The 16,958-nt window shown below is 46.9% G+C and overlaps 1 protein-coding gene across 2 annotated transcripts in view; it reads right to left on the bottom strand.

Moving 5' to 3' along the window:
* EFS (embryonal Fyn-associated substrate) overlaps nt 1-16,958 on the bottom strand; it is a 403,051-nt gene that overhangs the window by 367,356 nt on the left and 18,737 nt on the right. The gene's annotated exons all lie outside the window — the stretch shown is intronic.

Raw genomic sequence — 16,958 nt, 5'->3', positions numbered from 1 at the left:
TGGAGCACAATTTGAATTGAAACAATTTACAAAACAGCTAAAACTTGGCTCTTTGTTATTGGTAATGTTGACTCTCATATGTGCCATCCTGATTATATACCATGGGTGCCTTGCAAAGCCTGTGTCCTGTATTGGTTGTCAACAATAAAATTATGTAGTGAAAAAAAAAAACTTGGCTCTTTGCACACTCTTCACCCCACTAGGTCTTCCGTATGAGCTTGTTGTCTGACACTTCGGGGATTCACAGGGATTCACAGGCTCTATAAGTCTTTTACTTGTTGAAAATCAGCCACCTTGGGATGGGCACTTGTAGCCCTCTTTTACTTGCTTTTCCCTCTTTGATTGCCTATGTTTGTACTGTAAACCCCATTGTATATGGTGCAACTTTAAAACCTCTCTCTCGATCTACCCTCCCAAAAATCTCATTTTTGAATGTCGGGAATCTGTTTTGTATTACTCATGTAGCCTATATTTCCTGCTTAAGGCTACAACATCAGTGTGATTATGTACACTCAATGCAAAAAGCAAACCTAAATAATCAGCAACAAAAAACAATTATTATAAACGAGTGAGGCTTGGGACAACCGCAGCCTACGGGCACCGCTGTGCAGTTCATATTACGCAGACTTTGGAGCTTGTGTTTAAATTCCGCAAAAGGTTGATAGAGCGCTTACAGCACTCTAAATTGTATGGGTGCACTATACTCATGATTGAAACGCACTCACATGTATTTTGTCGTTTGCAGTGCATTATAATTATTAAGATGCATTTATTCAGGTTCTAATAGCATTGAAATTGTAGTGTGCACATTCAAGTAGGATTTTACATGTATTAGAGACATTTATAATTCCTGTATGTGTAATGTGCAGGATGAAATTATACTCATGTAATGTAATTGTGTTTAGTTTAAATTGCCTGAATTGTAGGCCCAAACTGTTGAGTTTCGTTTCTCCCTTGGTTACTCAAGAATTAAATGAATCCCTTTTGACTCGAAAACAGTGTGTTTTCATCCTACTGCAGGTGCAGGAATTTGGCCTTGTTATTCTTAGATTTGTGGAGGTACCCGGAATGTCTTTGAAGAAGTCTGGAAGGCGAGAAGGGAGGACTCCTTTCGTGCCTGGCCCATCTGAAACCCAAGGCCACTGGAAGACGAAGAAAAATTAATTAAAGCTTCTGTGGAAAGCTACCGAAAACATTGTAATGGAAAATTTTATCACATGACGTATTAGGGTTGAACTTGGTCTTTTTGTATGATGTGAAGGGACAGATTCGAGAGACTTCTGCTAACTTTCGTAGCTCTATAGCTTTAAGCTATTAGACCCATTTGACGTGAGTACCTCTTAGGAAGTCACACATGCGGACACCTTTGGGATATGACAAAAGAGATTGGTAGGATCCTCATTTAGAGTAGTGTAGGGAAAGATATATTTTTTTATTTTCCTCCTAGATGAAGAGAGAATTGGACTATGCTTCTATTCTATGCTGTATTCTGATTTTGGAGTTCATCACTTTATGCCTTTTATGCCGAATGAATTATAGTCGTAGACTCGGCTCAGTATTGATTTTCAAGTATCTCTATACTCTGATATTGAGGTGTGTTTATATTCAATTATTTTTGGCGTTATAATAAACCCACAAAATTGAAATTCGGAGTCTGTGGTCCTTTAGAGTATGACTAAATTGACAGTATAACCTTGAACTGTGTTACTCCCCGCCACCACTTTTAGCAAGCAAATAAAAGACCACCAGTCCCAACTTTAGCGGAGAAAACATGGAATACAAGTTGGCTTAATCAAGGTTGTGCACACGCATACTTCTTGGAGGCCAGGAACTCTGAATGGCAGGGCCTGACCCTGCCAACAAGCACTGCTGTTTATAGGCACGTATACCAACCCCAGGAAAGTACCATCCGAAAACTATTTTAGGGACATAGCTGGAAAAACAGGGCTGGTGAGGTTTCAAGGCCAGGTGACAACCCCTATAAGAACATGTTATGTTATGATAGCTTGCAAAGCGCACAGCTGCCCCAGCAACGTGGCGTCCCGGCGCTAAGCAAAATAGAACCTAAACAGCGAGTATCCCTCCTGAGAAAAGACAGGAAGGGCCAGGGAAGACAGGTGGATCAAAGGCGGGAAACTTAGTGCGGGAACAAATGGGTCTTTAACACTTTTCGGAAAGTCAAATAGTTATCCATGCTCCGGATAGGAAACGGAAGATCATTCCAGAGCTTGGCAGCCAGAACGCGGAACGAGCGACCACCAGCACGGGCCCTCTGTGCACGTGGTATAGAAACCAAATGTTTGCCCGCAGAGCGCAGATGGCGCAAGGGAGTGTAAAACGTAAGCAGGCCAGATATTATACCAGAGGTGGGAGATTTCAGGATCTTAAACGCAAAACAGAGAGATTTAAACTCCACCCGCCTCTCCACTGGCAGCCAGTGTAACCGCAGAATGGTACTAGAGGTGGGGCAGCGACTAGTCATGGCAAGAAGCGTTCTGGCGGCGACATTCTGGTCCCTCTGAAGTCTTGAGATCTCCGTCTTATTAACCCTTAGATAAAGCACACTGGGGTAGTCCAGTCTAGATAGAACAGAAGCTTGCACAATGGTCTGCCAGATGGAAGGGTCAAAGAAACCCAGCATGGGTCTAAGACTGCGCAGAATGCCAAGACATGTCGCCGTCACCCTCTTAGTTTGAGTTTGGAAGCTCAACGCTGAGTCAACCCAACACACACGCACGCAGCATTCACTTGACCGGAAACCTCAACACAGAGACGCACCCGTGTTTTTCGAGAAGGCGGTTTGACCTCCCCAGGGCAAATATGCATTTTAAGTGTCGAATAGTTCCTCCCGCCAGATTCCTGTCAGGAGAGGGGGCAGAGTACACGTTGTAAGGTTATTTCCTCAGGGGAAACAAACTGCCTTTCTGCAATACGCAAAAACCAAAGGGGATGATGGACGGAGTGTTGAACATTGCAAGCACTCACCCCCAATCAACTGATCTGTGTTTAATCCATCATTCTTTAGCTCACTCCGCCATCCCAGTTCAGACATGGCCATATGCAAATCAGTCTGACCCTGTGCCTCATGGGAACAGTCCAGCCCGAAATGCCAAGCCATGTCTTCCCTGGACCGGAAACAAGCATCCTGGGACTGGTTTCTGGCTAATTAGCCGTCATCAGCCAGGCTAGCTTGAAACCAGTGGCAAAGTGAGCAAGGGACCCACGTCTGGGCATACCCTGCCAACTTAGGGCGAACAAAGCAAAACCAAAGGGAATGATGGACGGAGTGTTGAACATTGCAAGCACTCACCCCCAGTCAACGGATCTGGGTTTAATCCATCATCATTCTTTAGTTTACTCCGCCACCCCAGTTCAGCCCGAACTGCCAAGCCATGTCTTCCCTGGACCGGAAACAAGCATCCTGGGACCGGTTTCTGGCTAATCAGCCAGGCTAGCTGGAATCCAGTGGCAAAGTGAGCTAAAGAATGATGATGTATTAAACGCAGATCAGTTGACTGGGGGTGAGTGCTTGCAATGTTCAACGCTCCATCCACCATCCCCTTTGGTTTTGCTTTGTTCGCCCCAAGTTGGCAGGGTATGCCCAGATGTGGGTCCCTTGCTCACTTTGCCACTGGATTCAAGCTAGCCTGGCTGATTAGCCAGAAACCGGTCCCAGGATGCTTGTTTCCGGTCCATGGAAGACATGGCTTGACAGTTCGGGCTGGACTGTTCCCACGAGGCACAGAGTCAGACAGATTTGCATAAGGCCATGTCTGAACTGGGGTGGCGGAGTGAGCTAAAGAATGATGATGGATTAAACCCAGATCCGTTGACTGGGGGCGAGTGCTTGCAATGTTCAACACTCCGTCCATCATCTTCTTTGGTTTTGCTTTCTGCAATACGAGCTGGGCGGAGCTCGCAGAGTGACGCGTGAGTGCAACTAAATGAGTAGTGGGTTGTATACATCACGTTCGCTGATCGGAATATAGCACATGGTAGGGGGCGGGCTATCCATAGGGCACGAGGTACCTATAGCAAAACGATGTTTGCATGAGCTTTGAATATCCCCAGCATGAACATGCTGTTATTTCTCAACTGCAGACAATAACGTTGAAACAATCCATAATGTTGCTGATATCACAAACACTACATATGAGAAGTTGGCCTGGTATATGATGCTCACTAGTTAAAGTGATCACCTTGTACCATGCCAAGCAACCCTTATGGTGTGGTTGTAAGTCAACCTTTTCGGACTAGCTGCCCTAGTGGTAGCGTAGGCTAAGCAGTCTTTGAGGCTAAACTCGTGAAGCGTGTTAAGCCAGCTGTTTTACCAACTGCAACCCCCTTTTATACCAATGAAAGGACACCACACAGATATATTCAAAATATATATGTATTTATTTCTCAAAGTAACCCCTAGTCTCTTTATGAGCACAGGAGCACAAATCGTCAAACAAGATTACAGTAGAATACACAGAAGTTGCACTTTATATGGATAGGCCCTGGTGGCCGCTCAAACCATATACTAAAATAGTGGTATAAGTACCACGAACAGAAAAGGGAAAAGGCCTAGGGCCTCTAGAATCGCTGGGCCTACAAGGAGCTAACTTCAGTTAGTGACCAGGAGGTCCACGGGTGGCCTGTGCAGAGCAAATAGTCACACGCGTGCTCCCATAGGTTTCAATGGGTGCGTAAAAAGTACAAAGTTACTGCCAAAAGGATCTTCCGGATGGACTAGGAACTCAAGATTTGGAACACAGGCACTAGAGATGTAATACTACACTTGGGCACAGGAGTGCCAGCTTTACCTCACCCACAGGAAGCGGGTGCATAGGCCTCGAAGTGCGTTGGGTTTCTTCTATCTGTTCCGTGGAGCCTGAAGACAAAGATGCTGCAGGCGGTCGGTCCGGGAGAGATGCGGTGGATCCAAGAGTGGATCGGAGATGTTGAAGACCTGTAAGCAGAGGGGACAGTGTTCACAGTCACTAGCCAGTGACCAGCGTGGCACCAGGTGGGTACCAGGCAATGTCGGGTGCAAACAGGAAGAAAGGTGTAGCTTGTCTCTGCAGCCACGTGGTCCCTGGAGGTCGACGACGTCCAGGAGTCGGTTCACGAGCTGTCCCACGCAGGCTCTCGCTGTCGGCGGTGTCGGCGCCTTGATCGAAGCAAACAAGCCTTGGCAAAAGCAATTGTTGTAGGAGATGAAATAAGCTGATGGTTCTGACCAGCAAGGTCAGAGGGACTGCTCCTTTGGAGGGGAGCAAGGGCCAGTCTGGAGCAACCAGACCAGCGGTGTGTTTCGTAAAGTTCGTCGCCAAGATGGCTACTAGCCAGCGGGCCAGCAACCGGTTAGGCGCGTCGAGTGGCAAAATGCAGAAAGGCCCCACGCAGATCGTGGAGATGCTGGAGGGCTCACCTTTGGTGCAGATGCTGCTCGGGTGTTGGGCTGCTCAGATCCCAAAGCACAACTTGGAGGGAGCCTCGGTTGTTGCACTTGTCAGCTTGTCGTGGTCGTTTCAAGATGGCTAGCTCCACGTGTCTCGGTGCCTCCACGGGTCTCCTCTTTTCAGGGACTGTGGATCGGGCGGTGAGAGGTCTGGAGGTCCAGGTCTTGTCAGTCTCTGGGCTCGGGCTCCGGCGGGAGGCGGCGGCAAAGCAGACGTTGATTCGCTGGATGGTGCTTGCGTTAGCAAGGTGGTCACTCCCTGACCACAGGGGAGATTTCCTTCAGTCTTCTGTGCAGCAGAATGTCGAAGTTTCCGTCTTCTTCTTAGTTTCAAGTTGATTCCAGGATGTCTGAAGTCTTAGGACACAGCTCCTACCTTTAAGCGGATTATAGGGGCCGGACTACCTGCTAGGTCCCTCCCTATGGGTGGGACCAGGAAGGGGGGTGGTTACACCCCCAATCCTTTGTCCAGCTCGCCCCAGGCCCGGGACTGGTGTGCCCCAGGACTGGTTTGAACTGGCATATGCACCGAGGCTCCTTGTGAGCCACAGGCATGTCTGGTTTCTTTCAAGCCCTACCTGACCAATACACAAAATCCTGTCTGGGGTGGTGCATGCACCTCCCCTGGCAGGAAACCTTTTGTCCACACCTCCCAAGCTGGAAGGACTCCCAGCAGCAGGAGGGCAGACTTGTGTCTGTGGTGGCAGCATCCATTTTGTGGAGCTGAGGCTATGTCTGATTTTACCCGGGTTTCAGGTACTGTACATGTCGTGTCCCTCTAGAAGGGTGGAATGCTAACCCCGTCGCCAGAATTGGCGAGGGGTTAGTATTCCAATTCGTATGACACCTTACTCGACATGTTTTGATAAAGCCAAACCAAAGATAGCATTTAACCGCGAGGTTCATAATGCACTTAAGAGTATATGGTATGACGATATCTGGAAACAGTAGAAGGAAGTTGTTCCGACCACTGCAGACAGGCTCAGCTCATGCCAGAGCACCATCTCACATGGAACCAAGCACTCTGCCTTCAGGATTGTTAAGGCCTGCCATAGGAGTGACTTATAGGTTACCAGGTGTCCCATTTAAGGTTAGGTATAGGTATACTACACCTAAGTAAGAGGTGATTACACCAACTTACCCCAGCTGAGTGATCAGCCAGTTGTGTCAGATTGCTAGGCCAAGCCTGGGGTGGCATAATACATGCTTCAGCCCCTGGCAGGCCTTGGGTACACCAATGCCCTGGGTACCTAGTGTACACTGGTACAGGGGCTGACAGGGTGATCCACTTCCAATTGGTTATGCACCTAGGGTGCATAGTTTTAATTTAGTAGAGAGAACAGCAGGCTGGGGGTCTGATTGGCAGGCCCACAGCCTCAATATATCAAAAACCAGTGAAGCAAAAATTTGGGGTGACCATAGGATAGCAGACCCTACTCTCCTACACTACATATGACAGGAGCATTAAACAGGCATTTGAAAAAGACAACTATATTGGGGACCTAACCGTATCCCCTCTCCCAAAGGTTATTGGTGGTTTTTCATGAATGCAGAAAAGCCGTTCTCTGCCAGTACATTTTCAGCTCGTCAAATTGTGATTAAATCAGGTTTTATAATAAATTTGACGCACTAGTACTGGATAATTGTGCACGGACTCCCTAGGTAATTTTAGATGAAGTTTCACCAAATATGCAGCCATATTATCCCTTCGATCGGTTCTAGAGACTCCTAAATCCATCCATCCATCCCCTCTTGTGCATATGATTAAATACGGACCTACTGAAATGTACCCTCGATTTTAGACGGCTCCTTCCACTATTTGAGACTTTAAGAACAAAGAGAAAAATATTCTCACAGGAAGTGCTTGATACCAAAAGTATCTTCTTTACATGGATATTGGCACAAAGAAGATCCAACGTGGTAAACGTCCCAATTATTCAAACAAAGGAAAACATGGCAAATTGGGCCTTGGAATTGTGAGGATGTTAAACATTTCCACCGGGCAGTGAGGGGCCAAGACACTTCTATGAAGATACAGGGGAGGGCGTACAAAGCGTAAAGGCTTCACAGTCCGTAGTACACCCAGAAGAGCCCTACGACCTGCTGATCACAGTGCAGTAAATATGCCAGGCTATTAGGGGAACTGGTTTAAATAAAGCCCCCGAGCTAGATAAAATCCCTGGCGATTTGTACCTGAGCGAGATAGGTATCTGGAGCTCATATTTTTCTGTCATTTTTACAGCCATTATGAAAGAAGTGCATGTCCCACCAACATGGGCAGGTGCCGAAATCACCCCATCTTCAACAAGCATTTGCAATGCAATAGGTCTCGCATTTACGCGAGTTTAAGCTACTGGCATTGTAAATGACAATGCCTTTTATTTATGTTTTAAAAACGAAAACAAAAATAAAAGGCATTGTTATTTGCAATGTCAGTAGCTCAAACCCGCGTAAATGTGAGACCTATTGCATTGCAAATGCTTGTTACTTTAATTTCTGGTGCACTGGATTTTACAGTTTTCTGTAGATTTGATTTGGTATGATAGTCAGTGTCCATTGATGGAAACTACTGCAGGGTTCCTTAACACCTGTGGGACTTTCTTGTCCTTGATGTTCTAGGAGACTTTAAGCACTTACATTGCTGACTCGATATAAATTTATTTTCTGACCTAGTTTTCCGGCACCCCGGTGCCTGAAAGGATTTGGGCAACTTATCAATTGTTATGTGAATATAGCAAGACAGTTAATTGTCGTTTTCAGGTTCTTCCTTTTATGAAAAAGAAAAACATTAATAGCACACAAACATACATTTTTACAAATACTTAAAAAACTCAAAAATATTCTTATTCCGCTTCGATTGTTTATAAATTGTGTACGGCATAGAACACTAGTGTGCAACCTTGGAACACATTCATATTTGTTTCTACTGCAGAGTACCAATTTGTTTCTAGACAGATGAGAACGTTCAAAACATTTGATAAATGCGTAAAAGAAAAGACAAGGTCCAATGTCTTAATTACAGACGTGGAAGAATAAAACTTCTGCTACAATCCCTGCCCTCTTGACCGAACTGGGTGATCCTCGGCAATAACTTGATTTTTGTGTCTTTTTTTCCGTAACGGACAATATTAGTGATACATGTGTTTCGAATGTCTGCCGCAAACAAAAACTTAAAACGTGTGGTTGAGCAGACCATAATGCTGATTCAGAGGTAGTAGAACACATACATTGATGCGGAATCATAATATATATTAATCCCCACTCCGGCATCGGGTCGTGCTTCTTTTTGCTGGTTGTTCAGCCTCCTGCAGAGACCTATGAAAATAGCTCCGATTATACCAGGCGAGCAACACGTGAACCATGAATGCTCCGGCATATTTACACAAATCTCCTTTCACAAGGTATGATTTTCCTAGCTGAAAGCCTACAGAGCCCTGCAGGGGTAACCGTTCGCGGCCCCTTATTCGCCATGATTCCAGCTTGTTTAGAATAAGTGGTGCGCGCCACAGCGAGCGATCCGTTTTCAATTATCACGCCCGTGTCTGGGCACAATAATTGAAAACATATGTGGCCTGTGCAGGTAACCGACACCAATAGGCCGTGGGCGGAGCAAAGGCGGGACATGCACCCGCCTTTGCCCAATTGCGTGCTGTCTTTCTCGGAAAGACGCACACAGAGCCCAATAGCCCTGTACGAAAGCTGACCACACGCAAGAGCATGTGGTCAGCTTTCAGACGCCTCTACAAGAAGTGTCGTGCTGCGCACTGCAACGCTAGGCGCGAGACATAAAAAGGGTTCACTCGACTCGCCTGTAAGTTACAGATCCATAAATCTGATGGATAGTTCATAAAAGTTGTTCTGTAGAGTAAGCCTGGGTAATCTTCAGGATTGGGTCTCAACTGAGGAAGTATTGACTCCTCTCCAGATGTGATTCAAAAAGATGCATCGTTGAACAAGTGTTCCGCCTACAGATGGTCTACTGGAAGACCCTCACTTTGAATGGGTGGGGGGGGTCGACTTTATGTCGTTTTGTAGACCTGCACTCAGCCATTGATTTAGTACTCAGAACAACACACTGACGGGTGCTTGCTGAGAAAGGGGGGGGGGGGGGGGGGGGCATAATTTACCTGACTGACATTATAGCAAGTCTGCACCATAGAAAACATGCGCAGGTAAGGAGTGGCAATGCTGGCGAGCTTACAGAACTCCTCCCCGTCACCGGAGGAGTTAGGCAGGGGTGTGTACTTGCCCCCACACTCTTTACATTATATTAATGGGCTTGTCAAATTCCTGGAACAAGGCGACAATGAGGCTCCTAGATTAGCAAACATGAGGCTTCCTGCTCTGATGTTTGCCGATGACACACTCCTTCTTTCAAAATCCCCTAAGGGACTCCAAAAACTGTAAGATCAATTCGAGTGCTTTTGTAAAGTGAGTGGCCTAGAGATCAATGTGAGTAAGATCAAGTATATGGTCCTGAACCCAGGGCACTCTATCAGGGCCAATCCAATGTTATTAGGGGTCCCTTAGGAGCGGGTGCGTACTTTTGTGTATCCAGGTATGGCATCTACAGAGCACATGGGATGGCAAGCTCACATCACGCAGTGCAAGCTAAAGATGGAACAAATCATGGGTGGGAATAACTAAACTGGCATTAGGCTCAGTTCCGCCCCGTAGAACCTGCACTACAAATTTATAGGCATCAGGCACTAGGGGGCAGTTTTGTATGGTGCGGAACTCTGGGGCCATTTGGGTGTGACCCCACTAACTGTGGTGGAAAATAGGGTAATGTGACAGCTGGTTGGCGTCCCTATAAGTACTCCTTTGCTCCCCCTTAGGTTGGGCTGAGATCACTTTCTGACATGGCGGGCTTGTGCCCTCTGCTTTTTTGGAGGCGGCTCTGGGCGATCCCGGAGCTTGAGTCATACCGGCAAGGACTGGTGGAAATGATCTTACATGCCGGCTCCAGCAATATCCTATGGATAAAGTATGTGAAGACCACCTTGCGAGAGACTGGGATAACCAGCCTAGAGTTGGCACCAGTCGTGGCAGGGGCTGTTCCTAAGGCCCTTATTAAGAGAGCCCACAGGAAGAATAGGGACTCCCTCCTTCATTTTCAGGAGAGTCATGGTACCCCGACTGACTATTTTCTTTCGGTCAAGGACAGCTACATGAAGGAGGATTTCCTGGATGAGATCTAGCCCCCCCCTAGCTAGGTGACTAACTGCAGTTTCGCTATGGTACCTTGCCCCTTAATGCTTTTACTCCCAAGTGGTCACGTGCTTCGAGGGAATTAGACAGACGGTGCCCATGTTGTGGTGCTGCCAACGAGCACGTTTTGATTTTCTGCCCAGCCTACAAGAACTGCAGGAGGTGTTGGATAATCCCACTGTGCTGGAACCTGGGAGTAAGGGAAAACAAAGAAGCCCTTAGGTTGCTGAGATCTGACACCAGCAAATTGTACGTTTTTACATTTACCCAGTATTTGATGGGAACGTGGAGAATGAGGAAAACAATGTGCGTTGCCCCACCAGCGAAGCTGGCAGCGTATTAGTCATCGTCTGATGCAATTGTTTCCGGACTATATTTGACATAATGGTGTGTTATTTTTGCACAACTGTTTTACATTTTTAGCCATAAGTCATACAAATGGAGTAATCCTGCCCTGATCTTGGAATTTTTTACATTTGTGGACAGTACCTTATTTATTGTCCATTGTTACCAACATATGAATGGCTGCGTCCATTATCATTAATTGTAAGTGCTATAGAGTGATGACTTTTCCATATGTTGTTTTTATACGTTAATAACGTTTTTATCGTTTTATGTGCTTTTATGGCCCAAGTGCCAATTAAAGTGCTTTTGATTGGTTATACATTTACTATAAAACATGGTATTCAAAGGAATACAGGTGTTAAAACTGTCCAACGAAGCAGTGATCAATGTGCATTAATAAAATGGTGTAGTACAGATAAAAAACGTCAATAAAGAGTATTGTATTATGGTACTGGTAGAGCACTGAGGACCTTTTGTGGGGAGCTGAAGCCCTTGTCCACGTGGTATCACGCTACACCATGTGGTGTGTTGTTAAAAGTGTGTGCTTTCATTTACGCTTATGTTGAAAGTGTCTCTATTTCTTTAGAAAGTTCGCTATACAGTTGAGCAGAGACAAATAACATCAATAATATCACAGTCGAGAAAAATACAGGGTAAGGCAGCAACCAGATATGGGAGGGTACGACAGCGTGAGGACTGATAAATCTAAAACAATGACAGCAGGAGAGCAGTAGTCATGACGTAATTGACGTGTTAGGTGCCATTACCTTTCAGACAGGGCATGGCACATTCTACGAAGTGAAAGTGGGCCAACCTGAAATGATAACAGACGCTGATGAATTGTCTGGCGTCGTTGTCAGAGCACTGGTGCGACTTGTGAAAGTGCGAACCCACACCCTGTAAGTTGTTTTGGAAGGCCTCCTGTTGTGCAATAAGAAGTCGGCGTATATGGGTTGCCAGCCGAAGGCACGCGTCACTTGCTATGTAACCGCGGTCACAGGAATTAAGCACCCCAAATAAAAGGAATATTATTCTCTGAAGAACGGCAACATCTATGAAAACAGGTGTCAGGAGAATTCCAGTATAACAGGACATTTATTCGGCTGCAAAAGAACTGAAATGTATGTAAGCGAACTGAGCTGCACCTGCCGCGTCGTGCAGCAACAACCTATGGTGGCTTCCTAGTATAGCACGTTGGAAAAGCTTGAGTTCTGAAATGGTGGGACTGTGAAAGGACTATAACGAGTCTAATTGACGTTACGTCAAAGGCAGTGAAGGGTGGTACTGCTAGAAGATTAATTTTTTCCATCCGGAGGGTGAGGGCAAACATGGACAGCTCAATAGGGACCCGCCTATCACCTGCTTTTTAGCACTGACAGTGCTGAGCACCAGCAAGATCCGGCACACTTAAAGCCCTGCTGGTGAGGTCCAGAATCTCTAGAACAGCATGAACTAGCCACGGTGGACCCTGTTTGAGGTAATCAATGGGCAATACCAGCATAAGAACAATGGGTTAGAATGACTGGGCACCGTGAGGGACCATCCTTCAAGTGGGGCCATGGGTGGAACCTGGGTAACAGGAAAGAAAGACTGAGCCCGTGTAGCTGACATCCGGGAGAAAGGAGCTGTGTGTCAGCCGCCCTGGCTGGACCGCACTGGCGCTCAACGTTAGGAAAAGAAGCTGCGTGTGTGGTGCATTGACGGCATCGGCGAGCATGCGGGGCTGAAATCTGGGCAAAGGAAGCAGTGTGTCCGCGGCAGTGCGCTCCGAAGCCCGGGCGCTGAATTCAAGGATAAAGGAGCTGCGTCCGGCCCCAGGGATCCGGTTTTGGAGCCGTGGAGCAGAAGCCGCCGAAATCAAAGAGAAAGGACCAGTGAAAGGGACTGGTGCCCAGCACACCCCTTAAATCTCCCTCTACCCTTCCTCAGCTGGGATAGGAGAACCCATTTCCCCAGCAGCGCCCAGGAGCCTGGTCTGGGTTGCATATTAGATCACAATAATGGCGGCTGGGCGGTCGCCGCCGAACTATCCTGCACAGTACTAGCCCTGTGTGGTGAGGTCTGCTGTGACGCCCCGAGCCGAGAATGGAGAACGCCGCTGACAAGGTGAGCTGCGCACTGCCCATCCCGACGTGGATTCCTGCTCCTCTCCGCAAGTACCAGAGGTCCTGGAGGAGCGCGCTTGTTGTAGCACCCCGGGTGTACAGATTGCGTGAGCGGCCAGTTTTCAGCCTGCGAGGTGGGCCTGTAGGGGGATTCATACCCCGATCACTGCACCACGCTGAGGTGAAGTGGCACATTGCTAACCTGGATCGCATATACTACTGAGCCCATGATCCTGGCCGGTGCGGGGGTGACTGCTACGGCCTGCGGGGTGCGGAGGTATACTCTCGCGCTGTGAGTTATATTTCATTCAACAACGCGTCTTCACTCCCGTGGTGGATTCAGTAGAAAAGTCTGCACTATTGAATTTTGGCCACTATCATGCTACTGTAGAGGGCATTGACACTGGGACTCTTAATCCTGGCTCTGGCTGTGCTGTGGCCCCCGTTACGGCGTTGAAACACAATCGGATTTCAATCTCCTGTTCAGAGGATAAGGTCGTGGTGTGCATATAGCTGGTTAAAGAACTCTGACAATCCTGCTCTTACAATGGGAGACAGCTGGCGTTCGTAATAAAGCTTGGCATTTGCAGATAAGACCGGGCTGCTGACTGCTCTCTTCTGTTTGCTGGCTGGCTGTCGAGTACTACATAATCAAGGATAAGCAGGAAAAGGAAAAGTTGAATTCCTTTTTTTAAAATCGATAGACTTTGTTTAAAAAATTCCGGAAAGTGAAGTTTTATATAGTGCTAACTCGCCGGAATCAGGCTGGGCAGCACGTGAAGGGCATCTGAGCCCTACAACTTCTCACCGCCATCCTTCAGCCCACCGAGCGCCGTGAGGGAAACGGCCGGCCACGCAACTCGGTCTTCATTTCCCAGGTGCCCCGGTGGCAGAGGTGCACCTGGGACGTCGCAGCCTGCGCCCGGAGGCGCTTACAAACACCGGAACGCCTCCTGTCCCGTGGGACGAGCGCGGGGTGCGCCCGGGGCTAAGGGCGGGCCCTTTGTGGCCCTTAGAGGCCTGAAGAGACTGGAGTGGACAGGGCCATAGACTCGGGTCCCTTAGCGCCGGACTTCATTCGTAAAGTGAGACTTTATTTGTTTTATCCTGCTATTTGTGTATAGTGCTACTCTTTTTGCCATTAACCTAACCATACTTGTATATAATGTCTAAATCGAAAGTTGATAAACCCGCTCCTGTGCTAGGGACTATGGATAATTATTTGGTGAAAAAAGTAAACCAAATAAATAATGATCGTAGGGCCTCCTTGGGATTGGGGAGCACATTAGTGGTACAGGAAGATATGCCCCTGCTAGTGGCTGACATAGATGGGGGCACTAACCTGGACATTAGAGATAGGGCTGAGATACCGGTTGTTGCCCAGGTGCATGCAGAGTCACAGGAAGACCTGCCGGATACCTCAATTGAGGAAATAGTGGAGGTACCACCAGCCCCAAGGCCGGTGCGATCCTGTAGGAAAGCACAAATAAAACGGGGTGGGAAGCATAATAAAAAAAGACTAGACACAACTCAGCCAGTTTGCAATGGCTTAAGATCCTCTACACCCGGCAGAAACAATGAGGGTGATGTTAATCTAAATTTTGAGCAATTTGCTCTATTGATTAACACTTTGGAAGTGAAGATAGAGGCTAAACTAGAGGAGATGTTAAGACCCTTGACAACTAAGCTTGACACTTTGGCATTGGAAGTAGATAGACTTGGTGGTTTGTTAACTACACACTTGGCATCAGCTACCACGGTCAGAGCGAAGGTTGTGGAAAAGGGGCAGGAATCTATGATAGGGAATGCACAGCAGATTCCTCAGCAAGTTGCTGTAGCAGTATCTGTTCCTCCTGTGACACCAGCCATACCTGCTCTGCCTACACATCCCACAATAGCTCCGGAGGGTAGACCTGATCTCAGGCACATAAGGAAAAGCCGCTATCTTAATCTCCCACCCGATTGTGCACCATATGTGGCGGTGCTGACAAATGTTCCATCTTGTGATGACCACTCAGCTTTATTAAATGGGGAATCCCACGCCTCATTAAAAAATAAAACAGTCGCATGGCTTAGCAAAAACTGTGGTTTTGCTATTGCATATTCGGACCAAATAATAGCAGTAAGAAGGGTGAATTGGGTTGGTCCGTCTAGAAAAACAAGCAGTGGGGACTGTATTGTTGTCAATTTTAAGCATCCCCAACATGTGGCAACAGTTTTACTAAGAGCATCCTCACTAATGTGCAATATGAATAGTGTATGTGTTCGCCCACTGGGCTATTTTTTTGCACACTTGAGTAAAGACCCGCCTCCTCAAAGGAAAATTAGGCCTGCAAATCCAACTCAGACCCCTGCCTTGGATGCACCATACGTGTACAATGTTGTCAATCAACGTGGGTATGGGCCTTCTGTAGAAACACAGAATAGATTTAAATTTGTTGGCCATTGTAGTAACGGGTTTAATGTGGATATACAGAATAGATATGATGTTCTGTCTGGCTTGGAGGCGTGCGACTGACGTGAGGCGCCTGTGGGTCAGGGTAATGTAATACCAGCTGAGACGGCACCCATCGAGATCACACAGGCTAAAGCAAGCTGTAATAATTTTATTTCCTGGAACATTGCGGGGCTGGCATCAAAGATGGCGGATGACAATTGGATTATGTAAATTAAGCAATTTATGATCATCTGCTTAGAGGAGACCTGGTCAGTGGAATGTGACTTTTTCCTTGAAGGGTACAAGGCCTTTTATGTTCCTGCAATAGCATCAAATAGAGGCAGGGCTAAGGGGGGATTGGTGACTTATTTCCGTCACACTCTCTTGTAAAATTCGTAGAATTTTAACAGCAAACTCTAGATTTATGGGTTTAGTACTGAATGGAGAAAATTGTCTGGCTGGTTTGGTGAACTTTTATAATGCTGTCAATGTTAACACAGGTCCTAACCAAATATCTGCACTAAATGTATTTATGAATTCTTCATTGAGGGAATGCCTCCATAACCTTATGATTATGGGAGATTTTAATGTTCATCCTTGCGGCGACCCCCTGTCGAAATGTTCAATGGATCTGCAGTGTGACCGCCTCGGCGGTTTGCATTTGGAACATACGACGGAAGGGGAACTTTTTAATGATCTACTGAGCAGTCTAGATCTTTCTTTGGCTATGGCACTGAGGGATCCCACAAAGTGCTTTGATACCCCAACTTTTAAAGGTCATGGGAGGGGTACTTTCATTGACTATGTGTTACTCTCTTTGCCTATGCAGTCTTTTGTGGACTCTTTTACCATCGAACAAAGTGAATTCAGTGATCATAACCCACTTACTGTTCATTTGAAGGGTCCCTGGATAATTTAGGAAGACCGGAAATGTATCACTGGCAGGTTGAGCACAACCGATGGGAGACGGCGCCTTAGATGGTCAATGATTACTCCTGACCTATTATACAAAAATATTAGGGCTAACTGCACGGAGGATATTAAGAACTGCACTCAAGAAGGGGCAGACCCGAATCAGGTTCCTAGTGCTTTTCAAAGCTTGTCGGAGAAGGTGTCTGAGCTGATGATGGTCCCAGTAAAGAACACAGAGTATGGGGGACCGAGATGGTTCAATCACGTTTGTTCCAAGGCGGCACGTAATCTAAGGATAGCCTTGGCAGCCAATCCTAGAATAAAAGCGAATGTAAAGTTGTGTCGCAAAGAATACAAGTCTGCCATCGCCCTAAGCAAGGAGTCTTTAAGAGTGGAGGCCTGGGATGAGATTCTTGATCCCTCTACTTTAAAATGTAGCTCTAGATTCTGGGCGGTAGTAAAAAAACCATTTTTGGTCCAGGACCCGGGTGATGGCCTAGAA

The sequence above is a fragment of the Triturus cristatus genome, chromosome 1_1 (genome assembly GCF_964204655.1).
Source record: "Triturus cristatus chromosome 1_1, aTriCri1.1, whole genome shotgun sequence".
Lineage (NCBI taxonomy): Eukaryota > Metazoa > Chordata > Amphibia > Caudata > Salamandridae > Triturus > Triturus cristatus.
This window is presented reverse-complemented; position numbering and strand designations above follow the sequence as displayed.